The sequence below is a fragment of the Musca autumnalis genome, unplaced genomic scaffold (genome assembly GCF_047663935.1).
Source record: "Musca autumnalis isolate F117 unplaced genomic scaffold, ASM4766393v1 scaffold_2, whole genome shotgun sequence".
Taxonomy (NCBI): Eukaryota; Metazoa; Arthropoda; class Insecta; order Diptera; family Muscidae; genus Musca; species Musca autumnalis.
In genome coordinates, this window is record NW_027411755.1 from 226,930,520 (window position 1) to 226,949,326 (window position 18,807).

The 18,807-nt window shown below is 35.7% G+C and overlaps 1 protein-coding gene across 5 annotated transcripts in view; it reads right to left on the minus strand.

Annotated features, from left to right (window-relative positions):
• Positions 1 to 18,807, minus strand: part of dpp (decapentaplegic morphogen) — a 490,893-nt gene that overhangs the window by 55,894 nt on the left and 416,192 nt on the right. For all 5 annotated transcript variants that reach the window (XM_073970964.1, XM_073970965.1, XM_073970968.1 and 2 more), the window contains one exon: positions 5,255 to 6,007. The gene's annotated coding sequence lies outside the window, so the exon portion shown is untranslated. The remainder of the gene's footprint in view (positions 1 to 5,254; positions 6,008 to 18,807) is intronic.

Below are 18,807 nucleotides of genomic sequence, written 5' to 3' on the forward strand. Positions count from 1 at the left end.
TAATAAGTTTGGTTAATTTTTTTATTTTCGAATAAGTAGGTTTTAATGGTCTGTTTCTCTAAGACGATTCGAATTCAAATTCGTTCGAATTACTACCAAACTCATGTTATTGTAGACAACACTGTCCGAGAGCCAAATTACACTTGAACCTGACTATATACGTTTGAAAATATGGGCAAAATGGAGTAAATGGCATTTTTAATTTTTCGTTTTCTCATCGTTTTGACCTTTTAGAGGTCAAACAAATTTCAAACGTCAACATTTTTCAAAAAAATATTTTAAAAACTTGTACTCGTCGTACGATGCTGGTATTGGTGTCATATTAAAGAGGAGAATATAGGCTTTATATAATAATTATAAATTGTTGCATTCCAGGATAAAAAGGACATCAAAAATATCCTTGAAAAATTAAGTCAAAAGTGAGCAGGCAGGAAGAATTTTAATTTGTTCATGGAGGCAAAGATGTAGCTCTTGTCTAAAGAATATAAATTCTGGACACATGAAATCCACCAAATCATTATGAAAATCGGGAGGACCGACAAATTTCAGTCGGAAAGGTCTATACCTCCCAGATAGACTAAATACTAAATTTAAGCCATTTCGGTGAGTTATTGTGCCGTCCCGCTCTATGGGGGCTATATGAAGGCGTGAACCTATACCAACAAATTTCAGTTGGAAAGTTTTATACACCCAACGATAACTAAATACCAAATTTCAGCCATTTTGGTGATATATAAGGCAAACAAATCCATATTAAGCAAATATTATGGTTTGCGACCATTTTAAAACCGCAAACAGCTTCCCCGGCTACCAAATTTACGTATTCCTCCAGCGTGATTTAGCAGACTTTTGCTGATTACTTTAACCATCTAAAACTTCTCTACAACTGGTGTATATTTATGCATAGTTTGTTTAAGAATATAAACTTTGTAACCCATGTACATACATAAAGTGATTCCCCTGGTCCATTGGATATGAGCCTCTTATGACTCGCTATAGAACTTTAGAATTCAAATGCACTCATCTAATTATTGGAAATATTTCTATGAACATCACCAAATAACTTGATCGCGTACACGAAATCAAAAAGAAACATTGTTTTATATAAATGTTATAGCTTACGAATAAGACAAAATGTAATTCAAGTCTATTGGTTGCATAATTAGGAGAATGCAATACAGCAATCCTTAGTTACCAGAGATTTTTTTTTTAATTTATTGACTCTACTTTACTCGTTTGCTCGTTCAGCTATGAATCCAAATCAAAACTAACCTATTACTCCCAACGCTTTAAACATTTATAGGTAAAATATCCTTGGAATAAATTACGTGCCCCAAGGGACTCTCTCACTAACAGAAAGGCTAATGAACCAATCCCTTTACAGGAAAGTATCACTCAAAATCGATTTTCAGGGAACAGGCTACCCAACCGTAGGTTTTAAATACTGTTGCTAATCATAGCCAGTCATCAATGGTTGAACAATAGGAAAATTATTTGACAGATCAGATACTTAATTCTGTATTGACTGTATAACTGAGTTGACGGCAGATATCTAGAAAGTCGAGATTTGGACTGAAAACTTTGAAAAACTTAAATGTTCTTATTAATACACTAATTGCTATTGTTAAGAATGAAATAGATAAGAATCTAATGATCAAGATAGGAAAAAAATATTGATGTCCGGATTATCGAGGTAAGAAAAATATCTGATGTCCCGATTACCGAGTCTACAATGTAAAAAATTCTAGTGTTCGGATTTCCACGTTGTCCGGATTAACGAGTGTCCGGATTATCGAGACTATACTGTCTATATTTTATAGGGTCTCCGACGAATATTTCGATGTGTTACAAACGAAATGACAAAATTAATTATACCTTCCATATGGTGGAGGGTATAAAAAGTACCTGTCGGCTTTGCCGACAGAGATATACCCTCAGCCTGTGTGAATTGGAACATTCATTTATTGATAATATGGAATAGAATACGCAACCAAAATCCTTTTCCCCGATAATTATGTATTAGGGGTTTTCAGTTTTTGTAGCCTTTTTTTGGAGAAGCATCGGTATAAATTTCGAAAGGATCTTCGAACAGACTCTAAACAGACCTAAAAAACATGGGTGGTACCGACTTCTTCTCCTTAGACCATAGGCCATTTTCGAAGGTAAACCATTTTATTGAATTTGTTAGACTTTTGAGGGGAACGTACCGGAATGGGTGGACCGATATAGCCCTTCTTCGAACTTAAACCAAATTGGACAAAATGTTACGGAGGCCAAATTTTGGATCTAATCAGCTGATTCGTCCGGATTTATGGTCGGAACAACTACACATGAAGCTCTACGGATTTCGGAAATTTTCTCTGGAAATATGAACTTGCCCCTGAAGAAGTTGTACCATTGTAATGGGGGCAGCGTATACAAGTTGATATAACAAATATCAAAGCGATTCGAGAGCAGGTTTTCAACTGAACTTATCCAAAATTTTATTTGGAGGTACCCGAAGGAGTGCAGAAATTTCACGATGTGCAAAGTATGGACAAAATCAAAGCGATTTGAGAGGAGGTCTTAAACGGAACTTATCCAAAATTTTGTGTGGGGGTACCCGAAGGAGTTAACCGATAAAGTCCGTATTGGAACCTCAGCTATGTCTTGTAGAAATTTCACGATGTGCAATGTATGGACTAAATCGTCTTCTCATTTCAAGAGTTATCTTTCGAACATTTTTACGGATTTCGTGCAAACATACTTGGGGTCTAAAACAATTATTACGATAAGGCCCATTTTGCCCGTATGAAAGTGTATATACCCGCGTTGGCATAAATGCTGAGGGTATACATACACCTGCCGCTAAAAAGCGCAGTTAAGTTCAGGTTTTTACTGCAGATAGTTATAGAGTAATAGAGACCACAGACGCGGTCTCGACAATTGCATAAACCCTACCAAAGTGGCGTTCCTTTTTGTGTTGTTTGTATCTGTCAGTGGAATACTTAGGCCCACTGTTCTTAGGCCGCACTACTGCTAGTGACCGACTTTAACATGGTAAAGGCCAGGACTTATATTGGTCCCTCATTCATCGCAAGTGGACACTGACCCCCACGTGGTGTCATCTGGGGAGCTGCCTTAAATACCAGTTAAACGTAGTGCGCTAACATGTGCCGCGCGTGCTGACGGAGATATACCCTCAGCCACTGACCAAAAAAAAAAAAACAAAACCAAAACCAAAACCAAACCAAACGCAATAATTGTGCCGTATCATGATGAAATTATAAGGTGGCGTAAGACGACCAGCTCATTGGTTTCAATCTGTCACTTTTTTGATGTTGTGAATCATTTGTATGAAAATGTAAACAAACATTTTGACATATTGAAGAATTTTCGGCCAAAATAGAGTTGTGGTCATGCTACTGACGTGACCTGATAAATAGACCTTGGGCGGTATATAAAATACTCGTACTAGCAAAATGCGCGCTACTTCGTATGCGGAAAGGGAGTAATATACAAATAAACTCAATGTCACTCGAATGTTCTTTGACATGGCCCTATATAACAGTAAATTTTTTTATACATTTTAATTTAGAAGAAGAAGAAAACAAGAACGAACTGACATCAGATATATTTTGAGAGCCCATAGAAAAATATATGGCAAATGTCATGTCTATGACGTTAATATTATTCAAGGCGATTTTAATGTAAAAACAAGTAAGAATTGCGTTAACCCTTTATTAGCAGAAGTTAGATACTGGTAATTTACAATTACAACAGATATTCACAGCATAGTCCACTCAACTGGCCCGATTGTGTAATCAAAGTGGCAAAGTATTGCCCAATCCATGCAAACTGCCCCAAAATCCATACTTGGATACCAGAGACGTCCACCAAGGGACCCAGGGTACGATCAGGAGTGTTGTGCAGGTACCGAAGAGAAGAATACGTCATATAGGGCTACTGTACAATCAAGAGTAACGTGTAGCGAACGAGAGAGGTATCGAAAGAAACGGAGAGAGGCCCATATCGGCTTAGATTTGGATATAGCGATTTTGCTAGAACTCGGTAGATTTGAAGATCGAATAGCCTTCAAATTTAATATGTGTTATTTCTTTAATTCCCGAAGTAGTTTTACCTATCTTCACAAAAATCGGTTCAGATGTGGATATAGCCCCCATATATATCTTTTCCCGATTTTGCTAGAAATCAGTCAATTTTGATTAAATAGCCTTCAAATCTAATATATGTTATTCCTTGGCTCCCGGAGTAGGTCTACCGACTTTCACAAAAATGGGTTCAGATTTGGATATAGCCCCCCTATATATCTTTTCCCGATTTTGCTAGAAATCAGTAAATTTTGATCAAATAGCCTTCAAATTTAATATGTGTTATTTCCTTAGCACACGAAGTATTTTACCTATCCTCACAAATATCGGTTCAGATTTGGATATAGCCCCCATATCTATATTTCACCGATTTTTCTTTAAATCGTTCAATTTGTGATAAATAGCCTTCAAATTTAACTTGTGATGTTTTAAAATGCCCCTTTTCAGTTTTATGAATTTTGAAAAAAATCGGTTTGGATTTGGATATAGCTCTGATATATATTTCCAGGATAGTTTTGACATGTTTGCCAAATGTACCTATTGTGCTTCTTTTGACAGCGTTATAATGTTTTTACTTTGGGACCGCGTCTTGGCTAATGGTCGATAAGATCTAAAAAATCCTACGGTTGGTGTCCAACTAAAATGTTTGGTGGTCTATCTATCTCTCGAAAGGATTGACTAACATTGTTGGTCCAACCTTTGCATATCGTAATATTTCTCTCCAACTTAATTAAATTTCGAAGAAGAATATAGGACAAGATTAGCAAGATCTAAGGGGGCCCGACCGCCATGAACAGTTTTATACCTGCTTTCAAAATGTCCTATTTTGTCCAGCGGGCCCCCAAAATGGATTTCTGTGTACGTTGCAGCTTCCTGAGTCCTAACATTTGGGGCCACTTTGCGTACACCTATAATTTTATTCGCCATACTTCTCTCGAAGGATGTAAAACTTCTTTTGTTCAACACTCCTGTTATTGTTTTTTTTAAATTCATAATCTGAGGTTATTTAGCTCTTGGCAAAATCGAATGACTATTATAGAAATTATTAGACAACCCTCGTTGTAGTACAACGGCAGCTAAATGACTACCAAGGTAGCACTAAACTTAAAGGCTAAGCATAAAGTAAAAAAAAAAAAAAAACAAAATATGATTAACAAACTTACCTCAGGTTGTTTGAAACAAAAGTTTTCGGTTACCGTGTCGTGTATCCCGATGATATGAGTTGAATATGTTGCTGGCATACATGTAGATATGTATGTACGTTTGACTTAGAAGATATAACTTGGAATGGAAGCGAGAGTTAGTAGTCGGATTTGGATTCACCGCAAGCCGGCACAACGTTGATAACCAAACCGTATGAACAACACCCACAACAACGACACAGACACACAGAGAACAGCAACAATGTTGTAAGGAATGCGTTTTTTTCTTGCTATTTGCTTTTGTTGTTGGAAGATCACCAGTGTAAGTTTTAAGTTGCGGCAGATACAGTTATGAAAATGTATCTTTCGGTACTTCTAAAATTTCTGTTTCTGCCAAGTGCAAAAAGAAGAGAGGAGGGAGTGAAAGATATCAAATAATTATTTTGATGTTTTTTTTTTTTTTGGCAAACACATTCAAAACTTCAAGTCATCTTTGCAAGAGTGTTATGGTTTCAATGCCCTCAAATAATTAACTTGAATATTCAATCGAATGGCAGGGATGAGATGGATGGAAATAAGAGGAAGGTGGATTATTTGATTGTTTTATTTATTTTTATGTTCAGCTGTGGTGAATTAAATTAAAAAATAAAAACAAAAATCTATTTATTTTGATATGCCAAATGTTTGCCGAGAGAGATCGAGAAACGAAGACCGATTACTTCCGTTTTGGTTTGGTTACTGTTTCTGTTGGGTGGGGGGCTGTCACACAAATCACTGCAAAGAAACAGACAAATAAAAAACACACAAAACATTAGAAAAAACATGAAGACGTCAATATTTGTTCAACTACTTAATATGATGTATGACAACGCTGATCTAAAGGTGATAAAATTGATTGTGATTTTATAATATTTGGATTTGAAGGGTGAAATAATTTTGTTGGTGTTTAAAGGCCAAGGGCTTGTCTGTGTTAAATTGTGTCATTTCAGTTTTTCTCTTGTTTTCCACAAAGGATTTTCTTGTGATAAAATAAATGTTTTATAAAACAAATACACCTGGCAATGTAATGTTTAATGTCTCAGAAGGCGATTATAATAATGGTGGCGTCAAGGGCGGGAAATAAATATTCACATAAATAAATACAAAACATAAATAATTGATTTTCCACACATTTTCCCTAGGGATACAAATAAGAAAATACAAACACAAATGGATAAGATTCCCATAGGTAATGAATACATTCAGACATTAAATATTTTATATAAAATTGTGGCAAAAGTCCCTACTTATTGAAACAACAAAAAATTTGTGAAATTTGGCATATGGTAACATGGGGCGCCTTCGCCACTGGGGCGGCTACGCCAGCGCCGATTTTCTCGCAAAATACAAGTGCTAGAAAAAATCCGTTAAAAGCTAAATTGAGAGTTTAATGAAGATCTATCATCTCCCAAAAGTTGGCAGTTGTGTCATAGGTATGATAGCGGACGCACGCGGTTTACTGTTTTCAGGGTATTGGGAAAAATAATTATGGTAGGTATATTTTGTGATATTTTCTTTACCTTTTGTGATATCAAAAGCACATTTTATACCGTTAGAAAACAACTACTGAAGAGTATAAATCCCAATAATTCGCATGAAACAAGTGCAAATGTCGATATATTAATATTATGAAATATGTAAAGGGTGGGGCGCCTACGCCATTATAGCGGCGTGGAGGGTTAATGTTAATGAAATTTGTCATGTTTAACTTAAATTCTTTATACCATAGATATACCACACTATAATATGAAGTTAAAATCAAATATTATCCTAAACGTATCTTGTTTTAGTTATATTATGATTTTTGTACCTAAATTCAAGGCACCAACTTCAATTAACCGCTAGAATCGGTTACTTTTTGTGAATTTTAAAATAATTTTTAATTATTCAATAGAAAACATGTTCCTTTTTTGCATAACGTTGATATTTAAGGAAGAAGTAAGGTAAATTGCAGTTTTAGAGTCCGTTGGAGAATGTTCAATATCGATGGCGAAGGTGCCCCATGGGTGGGGAGGCTTCGCCACTTTTACACATTTTGTAAATTCTCAAAAAAAAATATTTTAAAAACAAAATTATAACCATTTATATATCAAAACTTATAGTCAAGATATGCTAATATTTGTACCAAAAATAATATTTGAAAAAACTTTAACGGTGTCGGTATGATAACATTTTGAACAAAAACGTGGCGAAGGCGCCCCATGTTACCATATATGTTTTTCAAATGGAGAATAATTCATAATTCGATTTTCCTACCTAAATCTTCAATTTCTATTTTATGTATGGAATTGAATAGTGAACGTATAGGAACTAAGGAAACCAAACGATTAGGCCAATATATGGGCATGCTCCTGTACTACGTTTTATTCCCTCCACCATAATATTAAAATTTTAAATTAAATTTTATATTTGTCATTCCGTTTGTAACAGTCGAAATAACCATGTCCGTCTGTTGAAATCAAGATACAACTCGCAATTTGTATACCCTCAGTAGTTATTCTAATGGGGGCTTATACACTTTTATACGGGCAAAATGTGCCTCATCGAAATAATGGTATGTTTGGACGAAATCCGTTTCAGACAATTTGGAATCGATTTGCCAATATCCGTTCGTCTGCCTGCCTGGCTGGAGCACATGAAAACTCTTGAACGGATTATCTGATTGGTTCCGAAATTTCAAAATATTTTGTCCAAACGTAGCTTAAGTTCGAAGATGAGTCATATCAGTCCACTCCTTCAGGTACCGGCCCCAAAAAAGTTCGACAATTTTCGGAAAAGTTGTGCGCACGATAACTCTTGAAGAGAGTAACCGATTTGTTCATACTTTGCATATCGCGAAGTTTCTACCAGACATAGATGATGTTCCAATGTGGACTCTATCCGTCTACTCCTTCGCGTACCACCCACACAAAATTTCGAGAAAGTTTAGTTTAGGACCTCCTGTTTAATCGTTTTAGTTTTTGTTGTAACAACTTATATTCGCTGCCCTCATTGTGACGGTACACATTTTTTCGGGGCCAAGTCCATACTTCCTTAGAAAATAGCCCAAAAGTTGTAAAAAACCCCTAACCACCATGTGTGGTGGTTGGAGCGCACGATAAATCTCAGAATAAATTTCGAAGGCAGTAACCGAGTTGGTCCATACTTTGCACATTGTAATATATCTACGAGACATATATCAATTTCGATTATGGTCTATATATGTCCACTACTTCGGGTACCTCCCATTCAAATCTTCAGAAAAGTGCTGTGTGAGACCTCCGTTGGTATAACATTGATTTTTGTTTTAACAACTTGTAGTCGCTGCCCCCATTACGACGGTACAAGTTTTTTCAGGGGCTAGTCCATACTTCCTGAAAATGACGCGAAAGCTTTAAAAACCCGCTATGGCACAATGTGTTGTGGGTGGAGCTCTCGAGCGGATAAACCGATTCGATGCAAAATTTGGCAATCCTATATCAAGTTCTAAGATAGGTCTTATCGATCCACTCCTTTGGGTACCTTCCCCACAAAAGTTTAAAACTTTTCGCTAAAATGGTGCACACGCAACTTTCGACGGCAGTAACCGGTTTGGTCCATACATTGGACATCTTAATATTTCTACTAGACATAGATCAGGTAAGAATATGGACTACATATATCAACTCCTTCGGATACCTCTCACACCAAATTTCGGAAAGTGCAGATTAAGAACTCCTCTCGAATCGTTTTGATTTTTCTTGCAACAGATTGCACTCAAAAATTTTTTCAGTGACAAGTCCATACTTCTTGAGAATATGAAACTTTTAAAAAAACCCCTACGGCCAGCATGTGTAGTGGCTGGTGTGCACGAAAACACCCGAACCGAATGCTGCGTTGGTCCACACTTTACATATTGTAATATTTCTTCGAATATTTGATGAAATTCGAAGATGTTGCTTATAGGCCCACTCCTTCCGGTACCTGCCCCACAAAAGTTCGAAAATACACGCTAAAATGTTAAGCGCAGTATTTCATAAACAAAGCAACCGATTTGGTCTAAGCTTTGGATCTTGAAATATTTTGTCCAAACTTAGTTTATGTTCAGAATTGGTTCCTATCGGTCCATTCCTTAGGGTACCACCTACACAAATGGTCAACATTTTTGTTCAAGTGAGGTTAAGGGTCTTTGCGAGAATCCTTTGGAAATTTTTACCGAAGGTACTCCAAGTAGGCCTGTTTAGAGCGATGTTTTTCATGGGCAAGCCCATGTTTCCTGACATAATGGTCTTATCGAGAGGAATGACTCCCAAAATAAGACACACTTCCAAAATGGACTATGTCGGTGTATTCCTTTAAGTACCTCCCCCGCCAAAACTTTTAAGATTTCATCCTAATCCATATCTTTGTCGGCGAGCTCATATGCCAAAAATTCTGAAGACCCCCTAAACACATAAGTTATTTTCGGAATAAATTGTTTCAAATCACCTCTGTCTGCAAGGCCGACTGATGCTTTTTTACTTTTTAAGATAGAGCTTCATAATTTCATAAAGAAGTTTCTATTACTCCTAGGATGTTTGGTATTGAAAGTGGGAAATATCAGTCCTCGTTTCGATATATCCGCCTAGGACGGTACCTCCCGATTTTCGGTGTTTTGAAGGTTTTGGCCTTCTTATAACACCGTAATTAGTAAAATCAGAAATTTGTCGGTATAGGTCCACGTTTTCATACGGTTCCCATAGAACCGTACCTCCCGGTTTTCGATATTTTGAAGGTTGTGGCCTCAATATCGCACCGAAATAGATGAAATGTTATTGTTAGTCTTCGTTGGGGGCATAAAACTGTCCACCTGTCGAAATTTGTCGGTATAGGACCACGCCTTCATATAGCCCCCATTGAACGGTACCACCCGATTTTCGATATTTTAAAATTTGTGGTCTAAATATCCAACCGACATAGCTGCAATTCGGTATTTTGTCTTCGTTTGGGATATTATATTTACCACCTTAAATTTGTCGGTAAAGGTCCACGTCTTGTTATGTCCCCCTTGAACTGTACCTTCCGATTTTCGATATATTGAAGAATTGGCTAAAAATTGGTAATTAGTCTTCGTTGAGGTAATAAACCTTTCCACCTGAAATTTTTCGGTATATGTCCACGTCTAGATATAACCTGCAGAGAACGGTACCCCCGTTTTTCGTAATTTTTAAGATTTTAGCCTTAATATCAAACCGAAAAGGCCTAAATTTTGTATTTAGTGTTCGTTAGGGGTATACAACTTTCCACCAGAAAATTTGTCGGTATAGATCCACGTCTTTATATATCCCGAATAGAACGGTACCTCCCAATTGTCGATATTTTGAGGTTGTGGCCGGAATATCCCACCGAAATGGCTGAAATTTTGTATTTGGTGATTGTTAGGGGTATACAATTTTCCACCTGAAATTTATCGGTATAGCTCCACGTCTTCATATAGGCCCCATAGAATGGTACCTCCTGATTTTCCTCATTTTCAAGGTTTTTATCCCAATATACCACCGAAATGGCTGAAAATTGGTAATTAGTCTTCATTGGAGTAATAAAGCTTTCCACCTGAAATTTTTCGGTATATGTCCACGTCTATATATATTTTAGCCTTAATATGCCATCATTTTCAAGGTTTTAGTCCCAATATCCCACTGAAATGGCTAAAATTTGGTATTTGGTCTTCGTTGGGGTAATAAAACTTTTCACTTGAAATTTGTTGGTATAGGTCCACGTCTTCATGTAGCACCATAGGGCGGTACCTCCCGATTTTCGAAATTTTCTAGATTTTAGTCCCAATAGTCCACGGAAATGGCTGAAAATTGGTATATAGTCTTCGTTAGGGTTATGAACTTTGTGATCTCAATAGCCCACCAAAACTGCTGAAATTTGGTGTTTAATCATCGTTGCTGGTATAAAACTTTCAACCTGAATTTTGTCGAAATATGTTCAGATCTTCATATAGCCTTTATATAAGGGTATCTCCCCACCGAAGTTGCTGAAATTATGTGTTTATTCTCTTTTGGAGGTATACAAATTTAACCAGAAATTTGTGGGTCTGCATATTGCCCCCTTAGAACCGCACCCACAGTGGGAAGAAATCCACACTAAAAATGTTTAGTATAAAGTGATTATCATCAGTTAAAATAATATTCTCCTAGAAGGAATTAGACTTAAGGTATAAAGAGAGGAATTAGACTTAAGGTATAAAAAAGGTCCGGTCGACTTTTTTTGTTTTTATACCCTATACCACAATGTGGAAAAGGGTATTATAAGTTTGTTTTGGTAAAAATTCATGTAACACCACGAAATATTCGTCGGAGACCCCCAATGTGGTATACAAATCTTCATATCTCGACGAGATAAAGCGATTTTGAGATGTGTGTCCGTCCGTCTGTCCATTATAAATTGTAAACACGCTCCAGACCGCAATTATGGACCGATCGTCACGAAATTTTGTATGGAGGTCGGGTTCACATCAGAATAGATCGCTATTTTAATTGGTGATGATCGTGAAATATTTAGCGGGTTAAATGGACCAAAAATATAATTTTTATCCAATTTTCTAGCGGCTCTGTAGGTCCCAATAATAGTCCGATCAACGCGTAATTTTAAATAAGGTAAGAGTATATCACAAAGGAGAAGCTTGCAATTTGAGATGGCGATCGGATAATATTTAGAGGGTTAAATGGACCAAAACTTTTGTGTGAAAATTTTTAATATTCAGCTTATATCTTAATTCCTGGAAGTGACATTCCGGACAAGTGAGATATACTTGAAAGTGGAACGCTGGACCTTTCAATTGATGCCAATTATGTTGGTGTGCATGATCAGATAACAGAGTTACAGCCTAATATATTCCGTTATTTGTTTGTAGTGTAATAATAAACTCGCTAGAAGTCGCAACTATAAATCAATAGTCACGAAATTTTGCACCGGGTAAGAGTATAGGTCGAAAAAGGTGCCTACAATTTTGAATGATGATCTGATATTCTTTAGCGGGTGAAATGGACCATTACTTTTGTATGAAAAATATAAAAATTTTTGTTTTGGTCGATATTTTCATTCCTTGAGGACAAAGTAGCCTACATATGGGAAAAAACTACTGACCTTTCCTCTGATGTAAATTGCAATAAAATGTTTGCTAGATAACGGGCCTACTGCCTAATATATAATGGGTTCTGTGTAGAGAACCACATTTTTATCCCATGCTACTTATTGTTCTCCAAAAGTTTATGTAACACCACGAAATATTCGTAATAGACCCCTTAGTTGGTATGCCAACATTCATATCTCGACAAGATAAAGCGATTTAGCGATGTGTGGCCGTCCATTAAAAATAGTAAACAAGCTTACGGCCGCAATTATGGACCGATTGTAACGAATTTTTTAAGGAGGTTGGGTTCGGGCCAGAATAGAAATGATTAGTTTTTGGTGATGATCGTGAAATGTTCAGGGAATGAAATGGACCAAAAACAAAATTTTAACCAATTTTGTAGCGGCTCTGAAGGTCAAAATAATAACCCGCAAAATTTTAAACAAAGTTTGAGTTTATGATGAAGAAGAAGCGTACAAACCAACGTGAAGATCAGATAATACTTAGCGGGTTAAATGGACTGAAACTTTTGTGTGAAATTGGTAAAAATTTCAATAACGTAGCGGTTAAACAACGGAAGTAGTAGTACTACATAAGTGGGTTTCATTGCATTTTAGTTTGTGTGAACTAAATTTTCCTTTCCTGCTACAAAAATGTCTTTGTCATGCTAGATAACTTTTTGGTTTTGGTCATAAGTATTACACATTTACATACATCTCTGATATTTGATAATTAAATTTTCACAATCATTGAAAAGAAGTTCCGTGGAGAGCGATTGTCCAGGGATAGTGGTATAGGGTATCCCATGGTCGGCTCCATCCGACTATAACTTCTCTTACTTGTTTACTTGTTGGATTGTTCTTTTTTATGAACATTACTGTTTCAGATTCCGCAAAAAACTTTCCATTTGTAAGCGGTTTTCATTTAAGGTTAGTTAAGGGCACTGTACTTGACATTGTTTTATAAGGAGGCGATACAGTCAGCGCATTGTCCTAATTTGAACTTCTATTCTCAAGGATGGTAAAACCTTCGAGAATATCATAAGGGTCAATCTTGTAGCGAATTTTCACAGCTACAATATTTTCTCTAATTTCATTTCGATAGGACTTGCGGTTTCCAAGCAAAAACGTGAAAACCTTAAAAAACCCTAAAAATGTGAATTTTGACCGCGATTTATTTAAAAATCCCTCCAGCTATTTTTTGATTTTTCTCATCTATGAACATTGTTTAAAACTACAATGTTCATAGATGTTCAGATGTTCATGCATTTAAAGTTAGTTAAGGCGCGTCGTGCCCTCCACCCTAATAAGGAGGATATAATTAAATTTGCCATCCCATTTGTAACACATCGAAATATTATTCGGAGACCCTATAAAGATTTAGATTTCGGTATTGTTTGCTGTGTAATGCTGCTCATCAGCAAAACATTTTAGTAAATTTTTAGATTTTTTTGACCAACGGTTCCTGAGATATCGCGCCTTGAAAAAGTCAAATTCTCTAAAAACTATTTGAAAAGAGATACTCATAACATCTTTAATATTGGTCCAGTTTTTGGTATTTTTTTTTTTTTTTTCGTCAGATATTTGATAAAAACATGAAAAAAAATTTGCACAGTGGGCTTGGATGCAATTTTCGCGATTTAACCCACATAAAGCCACTAGTCGTTTAAACGCCACCAAATATAGTTGCATAAATTGAAGTAAAACATTTCGCACATTTTCGTGTTTTTTTTTTGCGTTTTGTTATAGTATTGTCTGTTATCTGTCATTACATGCTTATAAAGCTTCATTTGGACTATGCACTTCCACGCAACTGGCCTAAAACACAAACAATTAAAAAAATCAACTTTTTTGTAATTTTCGACTTTTGAAAAAAAATTTTAATACGCGATAAAAATTTAATCAAAAATGTTACATTTAAATAAATTAAAGGGTTTGTTAGGAATATAGTAAGAGCATTTTCTACATCAAAAAATCAAGGAATTGTCATGTAAGAATTCATCTATATTCCACTTCCAAGCTTTCGGCATTTTTAAAAGAACACCCGATTACAGGAAAACTATACGTTTTAGAGAAAAAATCTATTTATTAAAAAATGCTTAAGAAGTCTCAAAAATATAATTTTCAAATACAATTTTAAGTTTTTTTTTTCGCAAAAAAATGCTTGGCGCTATGTGGGTTAATATTTAAAATTAATTTTTAACAATGATTGTACTTTTCGATTTTCTTGAAAAAATTTTTAGTTTAATTGATGTTTAATCGATTACAAAAATGTTTAGTCCTATTTGATAGTGAGATTCTTTTTAAAAATTTTCCTTTATACCAGGGTGTAATATTTGTTATTTTACCAATAAAAAATGAAAAATTCATAAAAAATGGTAATCATTCGAATCCCACTATCAAATAGGACTAAACATGTTTGTAATTGATCGAAAATCGAAAAGTACAATTATTGTTAAACATTGATTTTAAATATTAAATCGCGAAAATTGCATCCAAGGCCACTGTGCAATTTTTTTTCCTAATTGTTATTAAATATCTCATGTAACAACAAAAAAATACAAAAAAAGATTTTTTCCAAATTGCACAAATATTAAAGAAGGTATGAGTATTTCATTGCATGTAGTTTTTACAAAATTCGACATTTTCAAGGCGCGACCGTTAGTCACAAAAATCTGAAAAAATATTAAAATAATTTGTTGATGAGCAGCATCACCACAGCAAAAAAAAAAGGAAATCAAAAACTACTTTTTTAAAATTTGTCCGATTTCAATCAGAAATCCCCATACATATATATTCTCGATCAGCATACAATTCTTAGTCAAAAAGCCTTGTCCGTCCGTCTGTCTGTTGAAATCAAAATAAAGATCGCAATTTTTAAGATAGAGCTATATAATTTGGTATAGAAATTTCATTACTCCTAGGATGTCTGGTATTGAAAATGGGTTATATCGGACCATGTTTTGTTATAGCCCCCTAGGACGGTACCTCCCGATTTTCGGTATTTTGAAGGTTGTGGCCTTAATATCCCAAGGAAATAGCTGAAATGTTGTACTTAGTCTTCGTTGGGGGTATACAACTTTCTACATGAAATTTTTCGGTATAGGCCTACGTCTTCATATAGGCCCCATAGAACGGTACCTGCCGATTGTCGGTATTTTCAAGGTTTTAGTACCAATATCCAACCGAAATGGCTCAAATTTGGTATTTGGTCTTCGTTGGGGTAATAAATTTTTCTAGCTGATATTTAGTACTTAGTCTTCGTTGGGGGTATTGAACTTTCCACCTGAAACTTGTGGGTATAGATTCACGTCTTCATATAGCCCGCATAGAACGAAACCTCCCGATTTTCGGTATTTTTAAGGTTTTAGTCCCAATATCCCACCAAAATGGCTGACATTCGGTATTTAGTCTTCGTTGGGGTAATATACCTTGCCACCTGAAATTTGTCAGTATAGGTCCATGCATTTATATAGGCCCCATAGTACAGTATCTCCTGATTTTCCTCTTAGGCCTATATAACGGTACCTCCTGATTTTCATAATTTTCAAGGTTTTAGTCCCAATATCCCACTGAAATGGCTGAAAATGGGTATTTAGTCTTCGTTGGGGTTATGAACCTTTCCACCTGAAATTGGTCGGTATAAGCCCACGTCTTTATATAGCCGCCATAGAACGACCCCTCCCAATTTCCGGTATTTTGAAGGTTGTGTCCTCAGTAGCCCACCACAATGGCTGAAATGTGGTATTTAGTCTTCATTGGGGCATAAAACTTACCACCTGTAATTTGTCGGTAAAAGTCCACGTCGCACAGTGTTGCCGCTTCCATACAAATGTGGACAAAAATAGAAGGCGTTGACCTAGGTTGATGAATTTTTGCACAAGTACTTATGAGGGCACAGGAATGAAAAATATCTACTTTGGTCCATATCGGTTCACATTTGGATATAGCCCCCATATATATCTTTTTCCGATTTTGCTATAACTCGGTCAATTTTAATCGAATAGCCTTCAAATTTAATATGTGATATTTTCTTAGGCTCCTGAGTAGTTTCACCAATTTTCGTAAAAATCGGTTCAGGTTTGGATATATATCTGTCCCCGATTTTGCTATAAATCGTTCAATTTTTGATGAATAGTTTTCAAATTTAGCATGGGACGTTTCCCCAGGCCCCTGTTCAGTTCTACCGATTTTGATTTGATTTCGCAAAAATCGGTACAGATTTGGATATAGCGTCCATATATATCTTTCACCGATTTTGCTATAAATCGGCCAATTTTTGAAATATAACCTTCAAATCAATGAACGGAAAGAAACAAAACGATTCCCGTACCAATCACACAACGCCACAAACTTTTCAGCTTCTCTGAATCGTTTCATTCTCACAACCAAAACAAGAACACAAACTTTTCAACGTAAAAAGATGGAAACCGTACGATTGGTGAAATGTAACTTCAGCTATGCTTTGCCAAGTAGTTTCATTCACCACCGAAACGACAAGTATTTTTGGGAAACGTTTGCCGTGCGTTATGGTCAATGACACACTCAGACACACACACACACACATGTGATTGCTTAACAACCCTATATGTTAGCATCAGCATACCACAGTGAATTGTATCAACCACCAAACGTTTTTGATTTATTCACATGTGTTAAGTACTATTTAGTTTTCTATCTGTTGTTGTGGAGTTGAGTACTTTTCGCTTTTCGTTTTGTTCGTACTCACGAATGTAAACAAAACGAAACTAAACAGCGATCTCGGCCAACGAGGGTTATGTTTCGTTTTGTATTGTTCCTATGGAAAATACGAAACGAAACGATTGGAAATTTTATTTAAAGTATTTTTACGTACTCTGCTTCAAATTAACATGGAATGTTTTCTTAGGCCTGTGCCCTCATAAGTACTTGTCCAAACATTCGTCAACCCAGGTCAACGGTAAAACTGAACAGGGGCCTGAGGAAACCCATGTTAAATTTGAAGGTTATTCATCAAAAATTGAGCGAATTGTAGCAAAATCGGGAAAAGATATATATAGGGGCTATATCCAAATCTGAACCGATATATCTCAGAAGGTTGCAGGGATGGGCAGAATGTTTTTACACATTTTAATTTGGAAGAGATGTCCAATTAATGGAAAATAGTAGCCGAGGTGGCAATAGGTGGCAATCAAAAGATCTGCTCTACTAAATATTAAGAATTTTGGATTTTTGTTATCAAATTTAAATTTTGATTTCTTGATAACGGTACATTGCCCATGTGCAGTTAATGTCAACTTTTTGTACTAAAACGTTATATTTATAGCCCACTCATCAAATCCCCATACAAAAGTTTTAGTATTATCAACAAATTTTTCAGAAAATGTTATTTTAAATGTCGTCTAATTTTCATATGATTATCGCCTTAGATCACCTGGGAAATATTTTTCATATTTATAGAACTATAATTTTATTATGGATGCACATATCGACAAAATTCTTTCAGATTCCTTGTATCGGATGTGTTTACTGTAAGAAAAAAACATGAACATATGTAAAAGTTAACATCACAATTTTTGATTTTTGTCCACGCGGCAACACTGTGCTTCGTCTTATGTTTCGAAACCTTCCGACTTTTGGGAATTTTACAGGTTGTGTCCTCAATAGCCCACCAAAATGGCTGAAATTCGATATTTAGTCTTCGTTGGGGGCATACAACTTTCCACCTGAAATTTGTCGGGATATGTCCACATCTTCATAGGGTTCCCAATTTTCGGTATATTGTATTTTGTGGTCTTATTAGCCCACCAAAACGGCTGAAATTTGGTATTTAATCATCGTAGTGGTATAAACTATCATCCTGGAATTTTCCCGGTCTACGTTCAGATCTTCATATAGACTTTATAGAACTGTATCTCCCGAGTTTAGGTATAGGTTTTAGGTTTTAGCCCCAATATATCACCGAATTGGCTAAAATTATGACTTTATTCTTTGTTGGAGGTATACAATTTTTACCAGAAATATATGGGTCTTCATATTGCCCCCATACGACCACACTGATGGTGGGAAGAAAACCCTCACACTGAAAATTTTTAGTATAAAGTGATTATGATCAATTAAAATATTATTCTCCTACAAGAAGTTAGACTTAAGCTATAAAGAAAGGGTATAAAAGATTCGGTCCAGTCGAACTTAACGCCGCACAGTGGTTCAGAAATCAATTTTTCTGGCCAAAACCCCCATTTTTTGTTGTCACAGATTGTTAATTTCTATATGGGATTTGATAGTAAACATATTGAAACTATGGAAAGCAAAAAAGTTAGATAAAAATTTGTTAGGTAGGTAGTATTGTTGCCATTAAGAGTCGTTTTTATAAATTACAGTGGCATTTACACGAAGTTAGTTATTTAATTTCTTAGTGAAATTCCAAATTTAGTGGACTAGAACTTTTAGGGAACATCTCGAAACAAAGTTCCGTT